This window comes from Coregonus clupeaformis, chromosome 15 (assembly GCF_020615455.1).
Source record: "Coregonus clupeaformis isolate EN_2021a chromosome 15, ASM2061545v1, whole genome shotgun sequence".
NCBI lineage: Eukaryota > Metazoa > Chordata > Actinopteri > Salmoniformes > Salmonidae > Coregonus > Coregonus clupeaformis.
This window is the reverse complement of record NC_059206.1, coordinates 29,986,655-30,011,988: the sequence shown is the minus strand read 5'-3', so window position 1 is coordinate 30,011,988 and position 25,334 is coordinate 29,986,655. Positions and strand designations below refer to the sequence as shown.

Genomic DNA, 25,334 nt, shown 5'->3' with positions numbered 1-25,334 from the left:
CCAACCGTTAACAATTGTGGTTCAACGGGATTTTCAGAAGGTGTATAGGACACAGCTAAAATTGATTTAATATTTCGTCCAACGCTGCATGGATGATGAACTGCATCTTTGTAGAATTTAGCAAACAGTAGGCATTTTTATGGTATTTACTCATTTTATCTACCACCAATGTGTAGCATCAACTTGGGTGATACTAGGCAGACATTTTGTGTCATAACACTACATTAATTGATTGGATTTATATAGCACTTTTCTACCAACTGAGGTACTCAAAGGGCATTACATAGTAATGGGGAAACTCATCTCATCCACCACAAATGTGATGCACAGCAACCATTTTTTGCCAGAACGCTCACCACATATCAGCTGGAGAGGTGAGGAGTGATATATGCCAATTAGGAATGAGGGGGATGATTAGGTGGTCATGATGGTATGGGGCCAGGTTGGGATTTTAATGACCACAGAGAGTCAGGACACCTATTTAATGTCCCATCTGAAAGACAGCACCCAACGCAAGGCAATGTGCCCTTCACTGCCCTGGGATCTCCTTAGACCAGAGGGACGCGTGGCCCCTATTGGCCCTCCAACACCACTTCCAGCAGCATCTGGTCTCCCGTCCAGGGACCTACAGGACCAACCCTGCTTAGCTTCAGAGGCAAGCCAGCAGTGGTATGCAGTGTGGTATGCTGCTGGGGATCTCTCTCAGTAGAGAGGTAAGGAGGGAATTGTTGCCACCCAGAAGCAGATGACTTACATGGACCTGGGTGTCTTCTCATCACTTATTGACAGAGGAGGCTGGTGGGTGGAGATATAGGAAGACGGGCTCATCATAATGGTTGGAATGGAATGGATGGAAAGGTATCAAACACATGGATGTCATGTATTTGATACCGCTCCATTCCAGCCATTACAATGAGCCCATCCTCCTATATCTCTGTCCACCAGCCACCACTGCCTGTAGAGAATAACTGGAGTGATGAGTGACTATCAACTGATTCTGTGGCTTATACTGAGGGCAATCATCTAGCCTTGTGGCTGATGGAGATTGGAGATCCAACACAGTCTCAGCCAAACAGTGTGTTTCATAAAGCCCAGTTGCACGTCCTTCAACAACACCTGTGTAATCCTCCCAATGGGCCTGGATTCTCTGGATCAGTTCTTTATCATCTTGTAATGAGAATTCACCAGGCTCAGGGAAGTACTTCCCTGCCTTCCAGTCTAATACCAGAGCACACACGTAAAACATCAGAAAACAACACACCAAATGGCTGCTTTGCAGTTGTGCTCTCCAAAACCAATCTGATTTTGTTTTGGGACGTTGCCAGGATTGCCCTCTTTTCCCTGGAAGTGAACCTCTCAGTGGAATAGGGTAGCATATTGGCTAAGGATAAGTACATCATCATTTTCTTTTAAATATATACATGCATCATCATACCAAGCTCAGAGGAGCTCCCACCTCAGAGAAGACGTCAAATGGAGGCGTCAAAACAAAATGGCTGCTATGCAGATTTGTGCCCATTCCAAATTCCTTCAGTTTTTGTTTTGGTTGGTTGTCAGACAGTGTGCCAGTCTGGGGTACCAGAAGCCGTGGATAAAAAAAAGGGCAGTAAACATGTTGGTATGCTCTGGGTGTGAGCTGGGAGGGAGTTAGGTTGGATGCTTCAGACCCATATTTGTTAATGTTTATTCAGGTTCTGTCAGCACTGCTCTGCTCAGCGTCTGCAAATGAAGCACCTCCGGCTGAGTCAGTGTGTTGGGCTGTTGTAGTCGGAACGTCATAATGCAAGGATGCCTTGTCTCTCTTGCTTTCTTTTTGTCTCTTTCACTCTCTCCAACTTTCACTCTCTATTTCATTTTTGTTCTCTCTCCATTCCGTTCACTCTCTATTTCTTTCTCTGACTCCCACTACAGTATATTCATACACATATTGATTGAATGATAAGAAACAATTATTACCACCTAAATAGACATACCCAGATGTAATTATTTTTCATGAGATGGCCATAAACAACTGGTAAGGTTGCATAGTTTTAGAAAGGTCTGGACTTCACCTTTCTGGTAAAAATAGGACACAAGCTCAAGTACATAGTACAAATATTATGAAAATATGAAAAATCATATAGATTTATTTTCCTATTCAACAAAACTGGGGCAATAGGGCTTGAAATGACTGAAATGCTTTCTAAATATAGTAATAATTAAATTATAAACAACTTATTATAACATTTAACTTTTCTCATAACTAAAATAAATATGATCATACTTAGCGACAGTACAATATTGGCAATATTTCATATAACTGACGACAGAGAATTTTCTCCTAAACTGAGCGGCGCTGAGACACCATTCAAATGTGTTTAGACTCGTTACAACTTCAGCTTTAAGCACAAAGTGATTTTGTCTGTCTGTGACCAAGAGAAAGTGGTCTTGTTTTCCTGAAAATGTGACACGTCTCTCCCTATGCAAATGTGGGGTCTGAAACCTGACACTTCAAGTCAGCTCCGCTGAAAGAGTGGAAGCGGAGAGCAGACAGATGGGGCTTTATGGCAATATAAGGCAAGGGACCCTATGGCGTTCACAGAGTGCTTTGTACACCAAAATGTCAGTCGGAACCGGTCCAGAACCGCTCAAAGGCCCCCATATAGGGGACTTAACATCAAACGAGGGACATATTACCCCTTCCAGGAAGCCCTTTAATTTTGCGTGTTCACATGTTGAAGCTCCCCTCGCTCATCCTTTTCCCTCTATTTCGTACTACAGTTTTATGACCCACTTTAAATTAAGATAATGAGATGTACATATTGTGTTCTCTGTATGATGTCATAACATGTTCTGGGAATGTGTTTCATATTTTTTTGTCTTTACTCAATGGTATGAAGATGACACACTGAGGATTTTGGACCTCATCCGATAAGAATTTCAACTTACATTCAATTTGTCTTCGTTATGACTTTCTGAAACCCAAGGTTTTACACTAAACAAAAATATAAACGCAACATGTCAAGTGTTGGTCATGAGCTGAAATAAAAGATCCCAGAAATGTTCCATATGCACAAAAAGATTATTTCTCTCAAATTGTCGGCACAAATGTATTTACATTTCTGTTAGTGAGCATTTCTCCTTTGCCAAGATAATCCATCCACCTGACAGGTGAGGCATATCAAGAAGCTGATTAAATAGCACCTTGTGCTGGGGACAACAAAAGGCCATTCTAAAATGTGCAGATTTGTCACACAACACAATGCCACAGATGTCTCAAGTTTTGAGGGAGCGTGCAATTGGCATGCTGAATGCAGGAATGTCCACCAGAGCTGTTGCCAGATAATTGAATGTTAATTTCTCTACCATAAGCCACCTCCAATGTCATGTTAGAGAATTTGGCAGTACGTCCAACCGGCCTCACAACCGCAGACCACTTGTATGCCGTTGAATTGGCGAGCGATTTTCTGATGTCAACGTTGTGAACAGAGTGCCCCATGGTGGCGGTGGGGTTATGGTATGGGCAGGCATAAGCTACGGACAATGAACACAATTGCATTTTATCGATGGCAATTTGAATGCACAGAGATACCGTGACGAGATCCTGAGGCCCATTGTCGTGCCATTCATCCGCCGCCATCACATCATGTTTCAGCATGATAATGCACGGCCCCATGTCGCAAGGATCTGTAAACAATTCCTGTAAGCTGAAAATGTCCCAGTTCTTCCATGGCCTGCATTCTCACCAGACATGTCACCCATTGAGCATGTTTGGGATGCTCTGGATTGATGTGTACGACAGCGTGTTCCAGTTCCCGCCAATATCCAGAAACTTCGCACAGCCATTGAAGAGGAGTGGTACCACATTCCAAAGGCCACAATCAATAGCCTGATCAACTCAATGCGAAGGAGATGAGTCGCACTGCATGAGGCAAATGGTGGTCACACCAGACATTAACTGGTTTCCTGATCCATGCCCCTACTTTTTTTTAAGGTATCTGTGACCAACAGATGCATAACTCTATTTCCAGTCATGTGAAATCCATAGATTAGGGCCTAATGAATTTATTTCAATTGACTGATTTCCTTATATGAACTGTAACTCAGTAAAGTCGTTGAAATTGTTGCATGTTGCGTTTCTATTTTTGTTCGTTATAGATAATCAATCATGTCTCACATACAAAACAAATACCACGTTTGAGATTTGTTCCTTATGTTGTTGTGTGGCTCGCTGGTTGTCAAGGCGATTTCTCTCCATCTTACTCCCTGTATCACATTGTTTATGAATAACTGGTTATGTGTTGGTTATTTACTGTCAGTCCCCCTTCTGGACAATAAGTAATTGGCCAAGAGTCTGGCAAAACTCTGTGTTTGCATACTTCTCAATCGCCTGGCTCTCTTGCAGAGGAAGATTCAATAGGCTCACGATCGCCGACCTGACAGTTTGGTCAACACTATGTTTGGTCATGTCAACCTAAACTTTGACATTGTGTGCCTTTTTTGGTCAAAAGGCAAAATAACATGTAATGGCGTGAAATGCTCAAGCACTATTCTTAGTTACTCCAGAAATGGAGCAGAAGTTTAAGTGCTAAACAGATAAACAGCTAGCTACCTCATGGCCACTCCGCTCATACAGGAGTGATAAAGGCCTAGCACACAAATTTGGTGGGTGACAATTTTTTTACCCCCAATATATATTTTTAAGTATTAAGTATTTTTTTATTGTAATCAGCACCCCTACTTTCCGCGGCTATGAGCTACCTCCTAAAGTAGTCTAATCGGCACACTACTGGGTAACACTTTATTTGGATAGTCCATCTGTAGATACTCTACAGACTATCAGTAACATTTCAATTAACTATCTACTAACCCTAACCCTAACTTTAATCCTTATCCTAACCCTAAACTTAACCCTTAAGCTAACCCTAACCTTAACATTAACCCTTACCCTAACCCTCACTCTAAACCTAACCCTAACCATAACCTTAGCAAGCAGTTGCTTAACAACAGATAGTTTGTTGATATATGACCATCTGTAGAGCATCTACAGATGGAAAATCTGGACTATCCAAATAAAGTGTGACTCACTACTGTGCTAGCTTTCTTTCTCTTTTTGGTCTCTTCCATCAGATTGTCAGATTCTTTAGTCCTAGTCCTATCATACTACAGAAAGAGACCAATGTAAAGGATTTGATTTATCTACGGCGACGATGTAAGAAATAGATTCAATTAAGATATTAGTATACAGACATCACTGGCATATTGAATGGCATATTTTTATTATTATTATCACTGCCACTGTTTCAAACCTCTCTCAACCATTGTCTCATAGGTTGTATGGTTTGTTTAATGAATGTTTTATGATGTAGTGTTTTACCACAAGTCATACCGGTTACCACAAGTCATCTCCTTATTCGACCAATGACAGGAGAGGAAATACCCCTTATGACCCATGGTGCATGATAATGACAGCTTGGTACTGAGGTTGTGTCAGAGGCCTTTTGTTTTCACTGCTGATGATTGTAGTGTTTTGTTGATGAAAGACTAGAGCTGGAACTCCGTTGTCCAGACGTATTTCTGTTTTCACACTCTTTACATCAAACATCTGGATTTCTCTGGCTGCCTGCTGTCGGGTTAGCCCTTTGACCATGTCCTTTGAGGTCAATGAGAAATGCATTCTTTCATTACAAGTGTTTATGCGAAACATGAAGTCGCCAGAGCAATTTATCTGCCTGCTACTGTAGATACGGGACAAACATTTGTATTTGTTTTTCTGCGTTGAAAACAATATTGTTGAAAATGTGTTGAAAAATCTTGAATAAAGTTACTCTGTTATTACTTTGGTAATCTGACTGTAAATAATAACCTGTGCATTAACTGAGAATTGTCCATGACAAATTTCCAAATGAGTATCTAGTGTTGTTGTTACTGCGTAATTCCATGTAACAACACTCAGCATTTGATATCCCTTGAAAATACTTATATCTGTGGAACTTAATGTAAACCATAACCAAATACCTGAAGGTGTACATCCCTCTCCTAACTCCCCTGTCTTCTCTAATACTATGATCTACCCGCTAATCCAGCTCAAGCCTCCTTTTGACTGTGAAAGGTAGTTGTTAGGCCCCGCATCTTGAATGGACATCCATGTTTGACTTCAGCAGGATGTACTGTATCTGTAAGGTTTACTTAAGACTCAGACACAAGAACACCTGTGTTGTTTTAAAGAGACTATTGATTTTTTTATTACAGTCTTGCCATCTGTTTGGCAGATTTAGCTTGTGAATGTGTTCACTAGCCTGTTTCAACCTTTTGTCCTACAATAGTAGTAGTAGTATGTATCACCCCTTTACTTTACGTACATCATGTGTTTCTAAATCCATTATTGAGGGACCCCCACAGCGTGCACATTTTTGTTTTAGCCCAGCACTTACACATCCGATTCAAAAAAATCAAGTGCTTGGTGTTTAGTTGATAAGTTTAATCAGATGTTTCCATGGATAACTATCAACATTCAGTCAGCCTATGGTATTGGGTATGAGAGTTCATCTCTCTGGCACCAAGACATACTATGAGGGTCCAGACTGTTGTGAAGTCAACCTTGCCCGTTTTGTGTACATTACCTATAGTGATGACTTGCAAGTTGGAGGTGGCTTACATACAAACGAGACGCTACCTTTCAAAGAGGTCACGGCATACGTGTCAAACACATGTGAAGCCTTCACCTCCGTTCAGTAAAAAGAGACAACACGGTAACCCTCTCACCTCACCCCCAAATAAACTTCCCATGTCCACAGGGACTGTCCCCCTCTCTAGGGCGCTCCAACAGACTGTCTCCTCATTGTGCTCAGGCAGCCAAGGGAGATATAATTTGTGACTTTACTAGTGTTTGTTTATGATATGTAAATATTTATAATGGCCCAATGTCAAATGATCACCTCTTCTGGAACGCTAGCTACAGTAAGTCCAGCCAAATCCTGAACAGACTCAAAAGAAAAGAACATCCAGAGCCCCATGTCCCTGTGTTTTTCTACAGTTGGTATTGAGCAAAACTAAGATTAAATGTGTCCATGCCTCTGTGGTCTTGGGTTAAGCTTCCGTTTCCATTGTTGTGATTGTGTTTAGATACACGCATCCAATAACTCCACTTCCAGAGAAGAGGTTCGTTGGAGAGAGAAGCAATGTGTCTGATTTAACTCTGTTTGTGCTTACATAGTGACAGTGTGTTTATGGAAGATCCATTAAATGACTGAGGATGAAGTCATCCCCAAAGAGTTGAAATACTTTTATTGAGAGAGAAGGCTGAGTTAATGGTAGCACTTAAAAACGCTAATATTATAGTGTGTGTTTACAGTACATTCATGCCTAATGTATATGTTTTAGGGTTAAGATAAAAACAGTGAGCACCAGTATGTGTGTAAATGTTTACATTTGTCAACAGACTGCACTAACTAGGGTAACTGTTTGTGATGAGCAGGAAGTGACATGTTGGAAGTCTTGATTGCTACAACATGACTCCCATGACCTATTCCTTATGTGGATGGTAGGAGTTGGATAGGTATTAAAGATGATTGATGACCCCTCTCTACAGTGTGAAGGAAGTTGTGCAAAACATAGTGGTGCATTTGGGATCATTTGAATGGTACATCAATCATAAGCCCCTCAACGCATGTCTAGTTGATAAGGTTTTCTTTGTAACACCTCAATTTGAAATGAAACTCTATAGGTATGAGTTCACTGAGAACTGACTTATTTCAATGAGTGTATAGATCTCTCTTTCCATACCTCTCACCAAGACATGGTTATGAAAAATGTGTTAATGCCACCCAGGTGTAAATGACTCAGTTTTTTGATGAGGAACCAGACAGGGGTCTGTAGCTAGACTGGATGGAAGCTTCGGTCTGTGTCTATGGAAATAACGTCAACCTGTCTTCATATGGTCCTTTGTAGCTCAGTTGGTAGAGCATGGCACTTGCAATGCCAGCGTATTGCGTTCAATTCCTGGGACCACCCGTATGTAAAATGTATGCACGCATGACTAAGTTGCTTTGGATAAAAATGTCTGCTAAATGGCATATACTGTATATTATATATATATGAACATAATATCTAAATAGATATTCCAAGTTTATGACAACGGATATTAGAGACCTATGAATACATGCTTTTGTTTCTATCTCTGCCTCAGTCAGTTATCATTAGCAGGTTGAGGGGGCACATATTTTTTTGTCATATGTCATAATCAATTAAAACAGTATTTACGTCCTACAAGGTGTTCTTGATTAAATCATTGAACCGCAATTTTTTTTGATAAAACGATCATCAGATGAACCTGAGGGAAACTGAGGGAAAAATAAATCAGTTAGAAAAGATCTATTCGACAAGAAACAGAAAGGATATCGCCAGGGATGTGTTCCGCTCTCAGCTATGTTATATTAATGACGGAGAGGAAGTGTACAATATAAAACGAAGTGTGGAATTTGGCTCCTCTTGGAAATCAATGGGGCATTCGCTGAGTTTCCCTTGGCTTGGCTTCCACGCAGAGCACAGTTAGTCTGTTTAGGCGATAACCGCTCAGTTGAGCTGTAATTGAGACAAGAACAGGGGGTAGCATTTGTTTGGAGCCCTCTGTCAACAAGCATGTCAATTTGAGACAGCTGTTTTTAACTATATAAAAAAAGTTAATCATTCAGCATTACTGTACAAGTGCAGAAAATAGCCATAATTATAATGACACCATAGACCTACAGTGCCTTGCAAAAGTATTCATCCCCCTTGGTGTTTTTCCTATTTTGTTGCATTACAACCTGTAATTTAAATGGATTTTTATTTGGATTTCATGTAATGGACATACACAAAATAGTCCGAATTGGTGAAGTGAAATGAAAAAAAATAACAACAAAATAGGGGTTTGAAAAGGGGGTTGAATACTTTCGCAAGCCACTGCATAAGAGTGGATTATGATGAGAGGTGTCCACTCAATACAAGAGTACAAATATTTCATCCTCCTTTTTCCTATGCCTCCCTCCTGAGGGCTTCATAAACATATGGTATAAATGAACTAAGGGGACCCCCTAAAGCTAAGTCTACAGTTAAAATACTATACTGTTCTTATGGCATGTGATCTCACCAGCATTTACATGTCTACTAACTGTGTCCATCGGATGTGGACTTTTACAGTATATGGGGTTTGCGGGGTTGTATTTTACAGCTCAAATCACTGACACCAAACACCACTCATGTTCCCATAAACTCTGCTTTTGCCCCATTCCCTGATGCTTCGACACAACGACAAAAAATGTGTCTGTTTCCTGCCTTTTTCAGCCTCACAGCATCTGTTAAACAAATGAAAGTGTAACTCTGTCAGAGATAAAACACATCGGTCAGGACCAGAGTTGACGAGGGGAGAAAATCCCCCATAATTTTGTCCTCTGATAGAATTGGGTTGTTTTATAAGGGGCAGCTACTCACCATATGCTTTTGTCATTATGGAATGAGTCATATACACTTGTCTTGAATGAAAATGCGACTCAATACTCCCAAATACTGACCTGAAATGTGGTGGGGAATATAGCCAGAATCAGGTATCAGCCATTCTGCAGCATTTCTGCATTATTTCAAGTTTGAAGTTCATTAACTCTTATTTAGCAAGCTACACACAACCTTGACAAAAGTTCCTTCAGCTGACTGCAGCCACCCAGTACTTTACTGTGTAACAGAGATTGTGGAGGGAGAAGATGAGCTGTGGGTGTAGTTTCAGTGGGAGAATCAGCCTTGTCTGCCGCCTTGTGTGTGTGTGTGAATACACGTGCATGCATGTGTGTGTCTCTCCCTCTCTCGGTCTCTCTGTCCGTCTGTCTGTCTGTGTGTCTAAGGATTTGCCTGTGTAAGGAGAGTGATGGATGGCAGGGAGGCTGGCTGTCTCACCCCAAGTCTATTTTGTCTGGGGAACCTGGGTTAAGATGGCCAACAGATGACAGTAGGGACTTAGTTATCACAGGGACATAGTTGAGACCTGTGGTCAAAAGCGAATTGGCACCAGTTGCCATGGCGCCATTGAAAGCCCTGCTTTGTCAGAGGTCAAGGGGCAGTTGGTGTGTCATGTGTAGGGACTCTCTACGGGAGTCTCAACCTACTGAATAGAAGTCCATCATGCATTCATAGATGTGTTGCTTTGTGTCTTTGATATTAATCAGACACGTGAGAGCTGATTCTTTTAGCCCCTTATGTGTTTGCTACCAGGTTGAATTTTGACTAACTTGGCTCATACAGGAGTACCACTCTACCGCTTTACTGTGACTGTTCTCCCTATTTTTTGCCATCCTCTGTCTTGCTCCCTCTAATTTTCTCTCTCAGATACAGACTCTCTCCCTCTCTTTCACTCTTTGTAATGAGTTTCCAGTAAGAACAACGACATCCCACTTAATGCAGCAGCCCAGCTAACTCCAACAGTAAGAAAGAGGGAGGGAGTGAGGGAGGAGGGAGGGAGGGAGGGAGGGAGGGAGGGAGGGAGGGAGGGAAAGTGGCGGCTATTTAAGGGCTGTAGTTGAGGAATGGGGGTCTGACCAGAAGGCTTCTCTCTCAGTTTAAAAGGCATTTTATCCTCCTCTCTCTTTCTTTCCCACTCTCTTTCTAGCTCGGATCCTCTGTAGACTCTAGGTGAGGAGAGCAGGCACCTGAGCTATCAGTGGCAGAGGGGCTTTTCGGAACAGAAGTGTCATCAGGTTGGAACACAAGGAGAGAAGTTGCGGAACAGGCTTCAAGGTGGACATCCTTTCATCCCCCTTTATTGAATCTGCTGGGTTCCAACGAGGCAATTCGTGTGAGCTGGTGGAGTAGCTCTAAACGGTCTGGTCTGCTAAAGGTAAGAATGAGAGATTCATTTATTTACCTGGATGAAACTGATCTTGGATCTTTGAATTAGTTGTTGCATGCTATTTAGACAATCACTATAATGATTACTGTGTCCATATTTTGAAATTGGAAATGTTGAGATTTTGTCAGTCTTCTTGACAGTCAATTGTGATTATTGATGACGTGATCATACCTTGTGACACTTACATTTAATGGGGTTCATTGTTCCTGATAAATTTTTTTTTTAAACTTCTTTAGTTATTAAGGTCAAACCGTTCATATCATACTCAATTAAATTGTCTAATTCATTTTGACATCCAGGTAATTGAATAAAGTGTGCATGAACTATGAATAAACAGATGTGGAATAATGAGTTTATCATACCAAATGAATTAATGCATTCTATGAAGCCAATATACTTTCGAAATAAATGGGCAAGAAGCAGGAGAATGCAATGATAATACTTATCCAACAACTGCAGCTTCATCGCTCTCCCTCTGCCAGGCTTCATTCTTTATTTAGCGACAGATGGCTCTCATTGCTCAGCTTTGCTGAGTCGCTAAAGGGAACCAATTATGGTTTATAGGGAACGATATTAACATACTTCATGCATGCTGCAACTTCTGAGTTTACCAGTTTGACCCAAGGCTGGGTCTGTGTGATAGAGATGGAGGATTGGGAGACAGACAGAGCGAGGAGAGCATTAGGTGGGTTGAATGACTCATGAGTGATAGAACATGTGGAGGAGTCATCCACCTCTTTGGTCACCTGGGGCTAAAGGGCTTAGAGCCTAAGTATGATGTCTGAACGGCATGAAGCCAAAAAGATTTTTCCAATTTTGCCAGACTGTAGATTAGTGAACTGACTGGACAGTGTGCTTTTCAAAAGAGGAAGGTGTGTGTGTGTCTGTGTATATGTGTATTCTTATGTCTGTGAAAGGTGCAGCGATGTGTGTGTGTGTGTGTCTGTGTGTGAGACATGCAGAGATGTGTGTGTGTGGGTAATTGAGGAAGTGTCCCCCCCCCCAGGTTTCTGGAGGTTTTACTCGGTCTGGTGAATAAACGCAATTATGGTCTCGTTTTATATGAGTTTTCTATGAAGGATATTACACAGCAGGAACAGCAGCTGTTGATGCAGCCTTTTCCAGTGTGAGTAATGAGATAAAACAGGCACAGTGCTTGTCCATTTATTTCTGAATCCATTTGCTCTGCTTAATTGAAATCTCACCCCATGCTGTGTGAGTGGTTGATTTTCATAAGGTTTACACTCTGTGGTCACGATGGACAATACTTTAGGCCTGTGTGTAACTTACACAGTAGCCTCTTGGAGAACCAGGCTTCTCTAAATGGGAAGCCTGGGGAAGTCCATGGCACAAAATCAGCTAAAAAGGGGTGGGAACACAGTGTAAATCAGTGACGCCTCACAACACGTCAAACCAATCAAATGCCTTGCTTGGGCTGAGGTGCTCACTAGATTAGTGTCGTAGGTGCAATAGTGCGTGAAGATGACTGTGAAATCGCAGATTCAAAAAATTAAATAATAATAATATGTTGATGTCTGCCGTGTTTGTGGTGAACTGTACGACTGTAACAGGAACAAACATAACCTTTTGCAAGGTAAAAAGTATTTATTGTGACCGGACTACGCACTGGCTTTAAAAGAGATAACGGGACCTGTCACACTGAGGGATGGGTTTTCAAAAGCAATATGTGGCTCCTGTCGCAATCTTCTACTCAAAAATAAAATAAGTGCCAATGACGTGGAAAGAATCGGCTGTTTTGTGAGGTAAAGAGCAAATTCTAGAGTTAGAACGAAAAAATGTGCCGCGGCTGTCTCGACCCCCAGAATTACCAAAAGAGTGTCTGTTAGAAAAGCCACCAGATATAGGAATGCAACCGTTACAAGCACCCGTTTTTGGTGCATCATCAGCTGTAACTGACAACAACAAACGTGATCACTGCATAGTTAAAGTAAGTGATCTACCTTCGAACAACATAGCTATCTACAGCTAACCTTTGTCAATGCAATAGGCCATGCATCTACAGGTGAACTTTTGTTTGTTTGTTTATTATCCCAGTATCAATCATTACACTCTTCATAGACTTAACATATAGGTCAAAAACAGTGTTGCACATGTCCTACAGGCTCACATTTGTAATATCTTCAGTTGATCATAGTGACAATTGTAGCCTAGATAATTTATACATACACTCTTAGAAAAAAAAGTGTGCTATCTACAACTTAAAAGGGTTATTCGGCTGTCCCCATAGGAGAACCCTTTGAATAACCCTTTTTGGTTCCATGTAGAACCCTTTCCACATAGGGTTCTACATGGAACCCAAAAGGGTTCTACATGAAACCCAAAATGGTTCTACCTGGAACCAAAAAGGGTTCTCCTATGGGGACAGTTGAAGAACCCTTTTGGAACCCTTTTTTCTAAGAGTGTAGTTCGTTTTTTCCCTTGACAATGAAGTAACTGATGACGATCATTTTATGTGGCACATACAGTACACAAACTTTATCATTGCAAATGTGTTGCATAATGCATGACGTCAGTCTCAGATATTAAAACCGTATTTTGCTTTTATTTAAGATCACTGTTACAACTACTTCTGGTACAAAGTCACAGTGACTTAGACGTCCTTTGGAAATAATTGGTATATGTCTTCAAGGTAATTGGCCCAGAGCACTACCAAAGTATTTGATGCAAGAACCTCGAACACCATGTGCGTTTCACAAAAGACCTCATCCAACATCAAGAGGCCCATGTTCAGTTTGACTTTGCACAGAAAGTCACCAGGACCATTGGAGAGCAGACAGACCTCATGCAGCCATTTGCTGGCACTAAGACTGCACTCAATGAGCTGTATAAGGCCATAAGCAAACAGGAAAACGCTCATCCAGAGGTGGCGCTCCTAGTGGCCAGGGACTTTAATGCAGGGAAACTTAAATCCGTTTTACCTAATTTCTACAAGCATTTTAAATGTGCAACCAGAGGAAAAAAAACTCTAGACCACCTTTACTCCACACACAGAGCGGTACAAAGCTCTCCCTCACCCTCCATTTGGCAAATCTGACCATAACTCTATCCTCCTGATTCCTGATTACAAGCAAAAACTAAGGCAGGAAGCACCAGTGACTCGGTCAATAAAGAAGTGGTCAGATGACGCAGATGCTAAGCTACAGGACTGTTTTGCTAGCACAGACTGGAATATATTCCGGGATCCTTCTGATGGCATTAAGGAGTGCACCACATCAGTCACTTGCTTCATCAATAAGTGCATTGATCACGTCGTCGCCACAGTGACCATACGTACATACCTCAACCAGAAGCCATGGATTACAGGCAACTTCCGCACTGGGAAGGGTAGAGCTGCCGCTTTCAAGGAGTGTCTGCCATCTGCCACGCTGATCCTCCACACGGGGGCCCCTCAAGGGTGCGTGCTCAAATCAAATCAAATGTTATTGGCCACATGCGCCGAATACAACAGGTGCAGACATTACAGTGAAATGCTTACTTACAGCCCTTAACCAACAGTGCATTTATTTTTTAATAAAAAAGTAAAATAAAACAACAAGATGTGGTGCAGCTGTAGACTTTTTAGAGGATCTGAGGACCCATGCCAAATCTTTTCAGTCTCCTGAGGGGGAATAGGCTTTGTAGTGCCCTCTTCACGACTGTCTTGGTGTGTTTGGACCATGATAGTTCGTTGGTGATGTGGACACCAAGGAACTTGAAGCTCTCAACCTGTTCCACTACAGCCCCGTCGATGAGAATGGGGGCGTGCTCAGTCCTCTTTTTTTTCCTGTAGTCCACAATCATCTCCTTTGTCTTGGTCACGTTGAGGAAGAGGTTGTTATCCTGGCACTACACGGCCAGGTCTCTGACCTCCTCCCTATAGGCTGTCTCATCATTGTCGGTGATCAGGCCTACCACTGTTGTGTCGTCGGCAAACATACTGATGGTGTTGGAGTCGTGCCTGGCCATGCAGTCATGGGTGAACAGGGAGTACAGGAGGGGACTGAGCACGTACCCCTGAGGGGCCCCCGTGTTGAGGATCAGTGTGGCAGATGTGTTGTTACCTACCCTTACCACCTGGGGGTGGCCCGTCAGGAAGTCCAGGATCCAGTTGCAGAGGGAGGTGTTTAGTCCCAGTATCCTTAGCTTAGTGATGAGCTTTGAGGGCACTATGGTGTTGAATGCTGAGCTGCAGTCAATGAATAGCATTCTCACGTAGGTGTTCCTCTTGTCCAGGTGGGAAAGGGCAGTGTGGAGTGCAATAGAGATTGCATCATCTGTGGATCTGTTGGGGCGGTATGCAAATTGGAGTGGGTCTAGGGTTTCTGGGATAATGGTATTGATGTGAGCCATGACCAGCCTTTCAAAGCACTTCATGGCTACAGACGTCAGTGTTACGGGTCGGTAGTCGTTTAGGCAGGTTATCTTAGTGTCCTTGGGCACGGGGACTATGGTGGTCTGCTTGAAACATGTTGGTTTTACAGACTCAGTCAGGAACATGTTGAAAATGTCAGTGAAGACACTTGCCAGTTGGTCAGCACATGCTCGGAGTACACGTCCTGGTAATCGGTCTGGCCCTGAGGCCTTCTGTTGACTTGCTTAAAAGTCTTACTCACATCGGCTACGGAGAGCGTGATCACATAGTCATCCGGAACAGCTGGTGCTCTCATGCATGCTTCAGTGTTGCTTGCCTCAAAGCGAGCGTAGAAGTGGTTTAGCTCGTCTGGAAGTCTTGTGTCACTGGGCAGCTCGCGGCTGTGCTTCCCTTTTTAGTCTGTAATAGTTTTCAAGCCCTGCCACATCCGACGAGCGTCAGAGCCGGTGTAGTACGATTCAATCTTAGTCCTGTATTGACTCTTTGCCTGTTTGATGGTTTGTTGGAGGGCATAGCGGGATTTCTTATAAGCATCTGGGTTAGAGTCCCGCTCCTTGAAAGCGGCAGCTCTACCATTTAGCTCAGTGTGGATGTTGCCTGTAATCTATGGCTTCTGGTTGGGGTATGTACGTACGGTCACTGTGGGGACGACATCATCAATGCACTTATTGATGAAGCCAGTGACTGATGTGGTGTACTCCTCAATGCTATCTGAAGAATCCCGGAACATGTTCCAGTCTGTGCTAGCAAAACAGTCCTGTAGCTTAGCATCTGCGTCATCTGACCACTTCTTTATTGACCGAGTCACTGGTGCTTCCTGCCTTAGTTTTTGCTTGTAATCAGGAATCAGGAGGATAGAGTTATGGTCAGATTTGCCAAATGGAGGGCGAGGGAGAGCTTTGTATGCGTCTCTGTGTGTGGAGTAAAGGTGGTCTAGAGTTTTTTTCCTCTGGTTGCACATTTAACATGCTGGTAGAGATGAGGTAGAACGGATTTAAGTTTCCCTGCATTAAAGTCCCTGGCCACTAGGAGCGCTGCCTCTGGATGAGCGTTTTCCTGTTCACTTATGGCCTTATACAGCTCATTCAGTGCAATCTTAATGCCAGCATTGGTTTGTGGTGGTAAATAGACAGCTATGAAAAATATAGATTAAAACTCTCTTGGTAAATAGTGTGGTCTACAGCTTATCATAAGATACTCTACCTCAGGCGAGCAAAACCTCGAGACTTCCTTAGTATTTGATTTTGTGCACCAGCTGTTGTTTACAAATATACACAGACCCCTTGTCTTACCGGAGTCAGACGTTCTATCCTGCCGATGTAGTGTATAGCCCGCTAGCTGTATGTTGTCCATGTCGTCGTTCAGCCACGACTCGGTGAAACATATTACAGTTTTTAATGTCCCATTGGTAGGATAACCGTAATCTTCGTTGGTAGGACTAACCTGTATCCCTGCACATTGACTCTATAGCCTCGTTATTGTTATTTTATTGTTGCTCTTATATTTTTTACTTTACGTTTATTTAGTAAATATTTTTCTTAACTCTTATTTTCTTAAAACTGCATTGTTGGTAAGTATTTCACTGTAAAGTGCATGTAACAAATACAATTGATTTGATACTTGATGATTGACATCAGTGGAGAAACTACTTTTACCATCGATTACTCCACTTTAAATTTCAATAAATTGTCGGCCACACTTGATACACTAAACTTTTACCATAGCTTGTAGGTAGACTAGACACACCAAAACGTCTCTTTTCTTTAGTAGAGTGTTCAAGCAGAGGAGTTGTAAAGCCTTCATCGATTCGATTTTGTGTATAGAGCACACTTCTGGCAAAACATAATTACATTTTTCATCCATATGTTCTTCCATTTTCTACAATGTTGCAAACTAGCTAGCGTACGGAACAACTTTCTACAAAATGTGTCCTACCCGGTCGGAATACAGTGACGAACATAACACGTACCACCCCCTTCAATGGGTGTGTGGGGGGAGGGTTCTTGAAATGTAACATCCAATTAAAATATTGCTGCTGGGAGCCAGCAGACCATTCAAACCGCTTTTGCAATACAAATTTCTCCAGACCTCCAAAGGAAGCGTGACAACGACGTGATTTTGGAGGTACAGCAACGCGAGACTACTTACGCAGTAACTGTTGTCGGCAGTATTCTAAACTAATCTTACTTGTAATCAATCCACTTGTAATAAGTAAAATAAGTTAGCTACTTCGTAAATTTAAATCATCATTGCTGTCAACCTTTAACATGAAAATCCCAACTGCCATGTAACACGATCAAGCATTGAGAAAAACTGTTAACTGTGGAGTCACACTCCCCCCAAAACACAAAGATCCGAAAGAAGCGGTCATCTCTTGCACGTAGAGCGTTTTGCATGGGACATCTGTTAGTTACTACTTGGTCCCAGTCTGGGTCATGAGGTAGAGGGTGCAGATGCTTTATGGCTCCTCTGCTATGGGGCTGCTTAACAGAGAGAAGAGGACAGGCCTCTGTTGGGGTGGGATTGGTGTGGGGGATGTGTGGCTGGACAGGCCTCTGTCATGGGCATGTAAGTGTCCTCTCATTTTGACCTCCACTCAGTAGAGAGGAGAGAAGAGGTATAACGTGACACCTCAAATATGCAGTTTCTTTCTGGTTATCTTTACAGATCATATAAAAATGTACATCTCTCTGTTACATGACCCCCAAAAAATTTGGCAAGTGGTTATTTTCATTTTTGTTCAAGTGGAATCATGTCTAGTCCAACTGTATGTACCCTATCAAACTATTGTTCAACATTTAGTTTCAGGCGAACACAACTCAGGTGAAAATCGCCATTTGAATTAATCTGGCCCTTCTCTACTCTTTATCTGCTGTAGCTTTACCAGAGAACTAACCCAGAACCTTTGATCCACATCCTATTGAATAACAGAATGACATCACTGTATGGAAAAACATGATTGCAATACTCATGTGGATTGATCGACTGATGATGGACTTGATTTTATTTGAGGGGTTATTGCCTACATATGCAGGATCTGTGTCAGGGAGCGCATACAGACTTTGATATCAGGCTTTGCACTATAAATCTTCTGGGGCGTCTAGACGGGGTGTGTAACGAGTTGCGTGTGGGACTCGGGGTGCAGATGGCTCCATACGGCCTGTGAAAATGTCCAGCTTTTTTATTCACTGTTCTTACTTTCTTGGGGATCTGCCAATGAGGCAGTAGTAAATCTGCTGCGATATCCTGCCAAGTATAAAAACTCACACGCTACTCAAACAAAACGTATGAGGCAATGTGATTATTCAACGGCATCCTAATTATTGTCAATTACAGTCGAGCTTCTATATTATTTTGTCACTCGTTTGTAGTATTATCTTGTGGATCTTTGGTAATTGATACAATTCAGAGGTGGAGTGAAGGCTTTCTATCGCATTGTGCAGTAGGCGCTGTGAACGCAATGTGACAATACAGATCATATAGGAAACATATGACCCTGCAATGCATGCCATATCTCAAACTCAGGGCGAGGCAGAGTTTAAGTTTACTACTACTTATTGGCATCGCAATTATTTTTACAACAGAAAACCAGGCACAACCATTTAGTAATACCTACGTTTATCTGAATGCAGACGGAGGGATGCGGTCTAATGAAAATTATGGTGTTTGTGTATGTGTGTATGGGTTATGGTTCACATGAGGGAGAGATCTGTGTGTGTGCATGCAACTGCATGATAACGTGTCTGTGCATGTGTGAATTTGTGTATGTATGTGTGTGTGTGAACCAACAAGTCACCTCAGGACCTCAGGTATTGCACTCACTTCACTCTCACCCACTAAGTGGAAAGGTTCCCCAGCTGTTCCAGCAGCTTGGACAATCAGCCCTTCCCATTCCCATTAACGGAAAATAAAAAATCCCAAGGAAAAAACGAAATGAGCAAACAAGCAGATGTGCAGGATCGACGGCTGTGTCTGGCACAGACCGGGAAGTCCTGACATGCTGTTTACGCCTCCGAGACGGGAGTTTTGAGACTGTTTTCCATAAGAGGTACACCCTGCCGCGCTTCACTCCAACAGTTCCCATGGATATGGTGTTATGAATTATAGAGCGAGAACTGAAGACACTATAGACACCAAATCATACTGACTTCATTGTCTTTTGTCACTAGAGGGGATATTCGACATCAGTTTACTGTGTCTGTGTGTAGGTGGTAGTGATGAGTGATAGTGGCAGAGAGAACTTTCCCCTCTCAGCTTCCAATGGAATCAATGAATTGTAGAGTTAGAGATACAAAAGACTAACCATGGTTACAGTGTACAGTCATGGTCAAAAGTTTTGGTCTTCACAAAGTTTGCTGCTTCAGTGTTTTTAGATATTTTTGTCAGATGTTACTATCGTATACTGAAGTATAATTACAAGCATTCCATAAGTGTCAAAGGCTTTTATTGACAATTACATTAAGTGTATGCAAAGAGTCAATATTTGCAGTGTTGACCCTTCTTTTTCAAGACCTCTGCAATCCGCCCTGGCATGCTGTCAATTAACTTCTGGGCCACATCCTGACTGATGGCAGCCCATTCTTGCATAATCAATGCTTGGAGTTTGTCAGAATTTGTGGGTTTTTGTTTGTCTCTTGAGGATTGACCACAAGTTCTCAATTGGATTAAGGTCTGGGGAGTTTCCTGGCCATGGACCAAAAATGTCGATGTTTTGTTCCCAGAGCCACGTAGTTATCACTTTTGCCTTATGGCAAGGTGCTCCATCATGCTGGAAAAGGCATTGTTCGTCACCAAACTGTTCTTGGATGGTTGGGAGAAGTTGCTCTCGGAGGATGTGTTGGTACCATTCTTTATTCATGGCTGTGTTCTTAGGCAGAATTGTGAGTGAGCCCACTCCCTTGGCTGAGAAGCAACCCCACACATGAATGGTCTCAAGATGCTTTACTGTTGGCATGACACAGGACTGATGGTAGCGCTCACCTTGTCTTCTCCGGACAAGCTTTTTTCCGGATGCCCCAAACAATCGGAAAGGGGATTCATCAGAGAAAATGACTTTACCCCAGTCCTCAGCAGTCCAATCCCTGTACCTTTTGCAGAATATCAATCTGTCCCTGATGTTTTTCCTGGAGAGAAGTGACTTCCTCGCTGCCCTTCTTGACACCAGGCCATCCTCCAAAAGTCTTCGCCTCACTGTGCGTGCAGATGCACTCACACCTGCCTGCTGCCATTCCTGAGCAAGCTCTGCACTGGTGGTGCCCCGATCCCGCAGCTAAATCAACTTTATGAGACGGTCCTGGCGCTTGCTGGACTTTCTTGGGCGCCCTGAAGCCTTCTTCACAACAATTGAACCTCTCTCCTTGAAGTTCTTGATGAGCCGATAAATGGTTGATTTAGGTGCAATCTTACTAGCAGCAATATCCTTGCCTGTGAAGCCCTTTTTGTCTTGTGTTGTGTTGACCAACTGTTATTTTGGACAAGCTGACATTTTTTCTTGGCCTACAAAACTGCACATTTTGATTAATTTGCTCAACAAAATAATATTTACAGTCTGAGACATAAAGAAACTCAACAGCATATTAATGAATATGTATTTATTGCTGTGTGGGAAGAATTATGTATTTAATTAATAATATCCCCCTAGAGTCTAACACTGTATTTAACTCCTTATTTTTGGCACTAAACAGTCTCCATATATACTTCCATTCATTTTTTCATTATACTAATTACATTTCCGCGGGGGCGGGTCTTAAGCTTCAGCGGCAATTTAGCTAATTGCTAAAGTGTCTGAGCAAAGGCTGCCCCAGTCTGGACATACAGTATGACGCATGCAGTAATGCCTTGGTCTTGGACTAGGCAAAACAGATGTCTCGAATCTAGGGCCAACATTCCTCGTCCCCCTTTTCCATGTGGAAAAGTTCACAGTTCCACGCCAGGATGGGGAAAAAGTTATAAAGCTACAGTAATTCTGTATTTATGAAAACACTGATATTTCTTTTTTCTCTCTAACAAATGTCTCCCTAAGTCCCATGGTGAAAGGGGATGTCCTTGATCAACCCCATTCTGAATCTGAATTACGTGTCCCTGAAATCGCAGATGGGTGCCCAAAATATATAACTCAAACTAATCATTATCTTTTGTTCTGGATTTTTTAGTATCTGTGAATATCATCAATATTTCTGAACATCTCTTGCAGTTAACTTCAAACCTTCCACTTAGATTATTTCCTAGCAGGTAGAAATTGAATCTGTTACATCTTTATCTCTGCAGACACTTCCAACCCAAAACACACACAGTCTTGTACAGCTAATCTTGTGGGGACACACAATTCTGTCCCATTCAAAATGCTATTTTCCCTAACCCCTAACCCCTAACCCTAAACCTAACCCTAACCCTAACCCGTACTCTTACCCTAACCCTAACCCTAACCCGTACTCTTACCCTAACCCTAACCTTAACCCTAACCCTAACCCATACTCTTACCCTAACCCTAACCTTCACCCAAAAACCTAACCTTAACCCTAACCCTAACCCTAGCTCCTAATCCTAACCCTAAAACTAACCCTAGCTCTTAACCCTAACCCTTAACGTAATTCTAACCCTAACACTAATTCTAACCTTTACCCTAAACCCCCTAGAAATAGCATTTGACCTCGTGGGGACTAGCAAAATGTCCCCAGTTGGTCAAAATGTTGTTTGTTTACTATTCTTGTGGGGACTTCTGGTTAAATATTTAAACAAGTCCACACACACACACACACTTAAACGTTACTGCTTTTTTTTACTCATCCTCTCATAATCGCCAAGAGATTAGGACCAAAGACAGGGAAAACCTCCCAGCTGCTCTCGAATTTCATACACAAACACAGCAAAACCACACACTTCTGATACAACTTATGAATGAAATCCTATCATTTGGATTTCCCCATTTCATAATTACACAGCAAATTTGCGGATGTTAAAATCTCGGTGTTGAGGTAAAAAGTGTTGTGTTATGTCTGAGTGTTGATTCTAGTGGGGTTAACACCAGTGGGATTGAAATTGACACCACCTGCGGTGAATACATGAAGTGTTATTTGAATCACAGTGGAATCATCACCAGTTGGGGTTGTTGTTGCTCAACTGAATCGAGTTAATTACCGTTAATTTTGAGTAAAAATGACATGGGAGGGGTCTCAATACCAAATTTCCCAGCAGGTTTTGTTGCATGTTGCTTTTTAGATTAGTTTGTTTTAATATATATGTTTCTGCATGCACATTGATTGATTCATGTATCTTATACTACACAAAGATAAATAACAAATGTTTCTAAACTAATCCAATCTGTAAGTGGTTGGACTTATTTCACCCGTTATTGAGATGGTTGTTCCAGTTCAGATGGTTTAGGTAGTCTCATTTATCAGTCTTCCCTACCTTGACAGTCTTTCTATCTGCAGATTGAGGGTAATTAAAAGTTCCAATTGTTGGATATCCTAACACTGGCTCGATTCCAATAGGAATTATATAAATCAGATTTTATTTGTCACATGCTCCAAATACAAAGGGGGTAGATTTAATCATGAAATTCTTGCTTACAAGCCCTTCCCAACGATGCAGAGTTAAAAAATGATAGTAAGACACAAGGAATAAAACACACAAGAACGGAGCTATATACAGGGAGTTCCAGTACCAGATCAATGTGCAGGGGTAAATGCATATGAAGGCAGGATAAAGTGACTAGGCATCCGGATAGATTATAAGTGTAAAATAAAGAACAGAGTAGCAGCAGCAAATGATGAGTGTAAAAGTGTTTGTGTGTGAGTGTGTGTGCGCAGTGTACAGTTGAAGTCGGAAGTTTACATACACTTAGGTTAAATTAAAACTCGTTTTTCACCCACTCCACAAATTTCTTGTTCACAAAATATAATTTTGGCAAGTCGGTTAGAACATCTACTTTGTGCATGGCACAAGTAATTTTTCCAACAATTGTTTACAGACAGATTATTTCACTTATAATTCACTGTATCACAATTCCAGTGGCTCAGAAGTTTACATACACTAAGTTGACTGTGCCTTTAATCAGCTTGGAAAATTCCAGAAAATTATGTCATGGCTTTAGAAGCTTCTGATAGGCTAATTGACATCATTTGAGTCAATTGGAGGTGTACCTGTGGATGTATTTCAAGGCCTACCTTCAAATTCAGTGTCTCTTTGCTTGACATCATGGGAAAATCAAAAGAAATCAGCCAAGACCTCAGAAAAAGAATGTAGATCTCCACAAGTCTGGTTCATTCTTGGGAGCAATTTCCAAATGCCTGAAGGTACCACGTTCATCTGTACAAACAATAGTACGCAAGTATAAACACCATGGGACCACGCAGCCGTCATACCGCTCAGGAAGGAGACGCGTTCTGTCTCTTAGAGATGAACGTACTTTGGTGTAAAAAGTGCAAATCAATCCCAGAACAACAGCAAAGGACCTTGTGAAGATGCTGGAGGAAACAGGTACAAAAGTATCTATATCCACAGTAAAACGAGTCCTATATCGACATAACCTGAAAGGCCACTCAGCAAGGAAGAAGCCACTTCTCCAAAACCGCCATAAAAAAGCCAGACTACGGTTTGCAACTGCACATGGGGACAAAGATCGTACTTTTTGGAGAAATGTCCTCTGGTCTGATTAAACAAAAATATAACTGTTTGGCCATAATGACCATCGTTATGTTTGGAGGAAAAAGGGGGTAGCTTGCTAGCCAAAGAACACCATCCCAACCGTGAAGCACAGGGGTGGCAGCATCATGTTGTGGGGGTGCTTTACTGCAGGAGGGACTGGTGCACTTCACAAAATAGATGGCATCATGAGGAAGGAAAGTTATGTGGATATATTGAAGCAACATCTCAAGACATCAGTCAGGAAGTTAAAGCTTGGTCGCAAATGGGTCTTCCAAATGGACAATGACCCCAAGCATACTTCCAAAGTTGTGGCAAAATGGCTTAAGGACAACAAAGTCAAGCTATTGGAGTGGCCATCACAAAACCCTTTGTGGGCAGAACTGAAAAGGCGTGTGCGAGCAAGGAGGCCTACAAACCTGACTCAGTTACACCAGCTCTGTCAGGAGGAATGGGCCAAAATTCACCCAACTTATTGTGGGAAGCTTGTGGAAGGCTACCCGAAACGTTTGACCAAGATAAACAATTTAAAGGCAATGCTACCAAATACTAATTGAGTGTATGTAAACTTCTGACCCACTGGGAATGTAATTAAATATATTAAAGCTGAAATAAATCATTCTCTCTACTATTATTCTGACATTTCACATTCTTAAAATAAAGTGGTGATCCTAACTGACCTAAGACAGGGAATTTTTACTAGGATTAAATGTCAGGAATTGTGAAAAACAGAGTTTAAATGTATTTGACTAAGGTGTATGTAAACTTCCGACTTCAACTGTATGTATGTTTGTGTTGTGTCGGTATGCGTGTGTTTGTGTATGTGTTCTCGGCATGTGTGTGTGTGTTGTGTGTATGTAAAAAATTGTTACTGTAACACCACAGGTGTTGATTCCCTAACACTGAGAAAGTGTTACAGCATCAGCTCTAATAAAGTGTTAATTTAAGTCTGAATTTTCAACACCCATGGTGTTAGGGGCCCAACACTCTTGTGGTGTTAGTTTATCAACACTTTGAAAAATGATAGTTTAACACAATTTCGGTGCGTGACATACACACTATGGTGGTGTTACATTTGTTAAAAATCTCAAATTTGCTGTATACTACCCTTTCCACCCCTATTACCCTCACCAGGGAAGAGGTCAGCCAACACAAACTCCTAACCCTTTCAAGAAAAGCAACCAATTTAGATTACATCCCATCAAACAGTTAATCTAAAAGCTGTCAGTTGCTAAACTCTGGAATTTCTGGGTATTAAGGACATGCAAATTAGGAAAGTATGTACATGTGGTCCACTCATCATCCACAGAGGCCGTAAATCAAGAGTCTTAGATGAAAGAATACAGGTGTAGGATCTTAATTTGAGCCAGTTTGCTAAAACAGGAAATGTGAATTATTATGTGGATTATAATTAATAGACATTTTTGTAGGGGTTGATACATTTTTTGTAAGGGGAAATCA

The 25,334-nt window shown here is 41.8% G+C and overlaps 1 protein-coding gene across 3 annotated transcripts in view; it reads left to right on the top strand.

The window, feature by feature from the left end:
• The window catches only part of tnca (tenascin Ca), an 89,496-nt gene that overhangs the window by 33,983 nt on the left and 30,179 nt on the right, over positions 1-25,334 (top strand). For 2 of the 3 annotated variants that reach the window (XM_041898555.2, XM_041898554.2), the window contains exon 1: positions 10,557-10,843. The gene's annotated coding sequence lies outside the window, so the exon portion shown is untranslated. Of the gene's footprint in view, positions 1-10,556; positions 10,844-25,334 lie in introns of those variants that run through there. The other variant, XM_041898553.2, reaches the window with a different exon arrangement.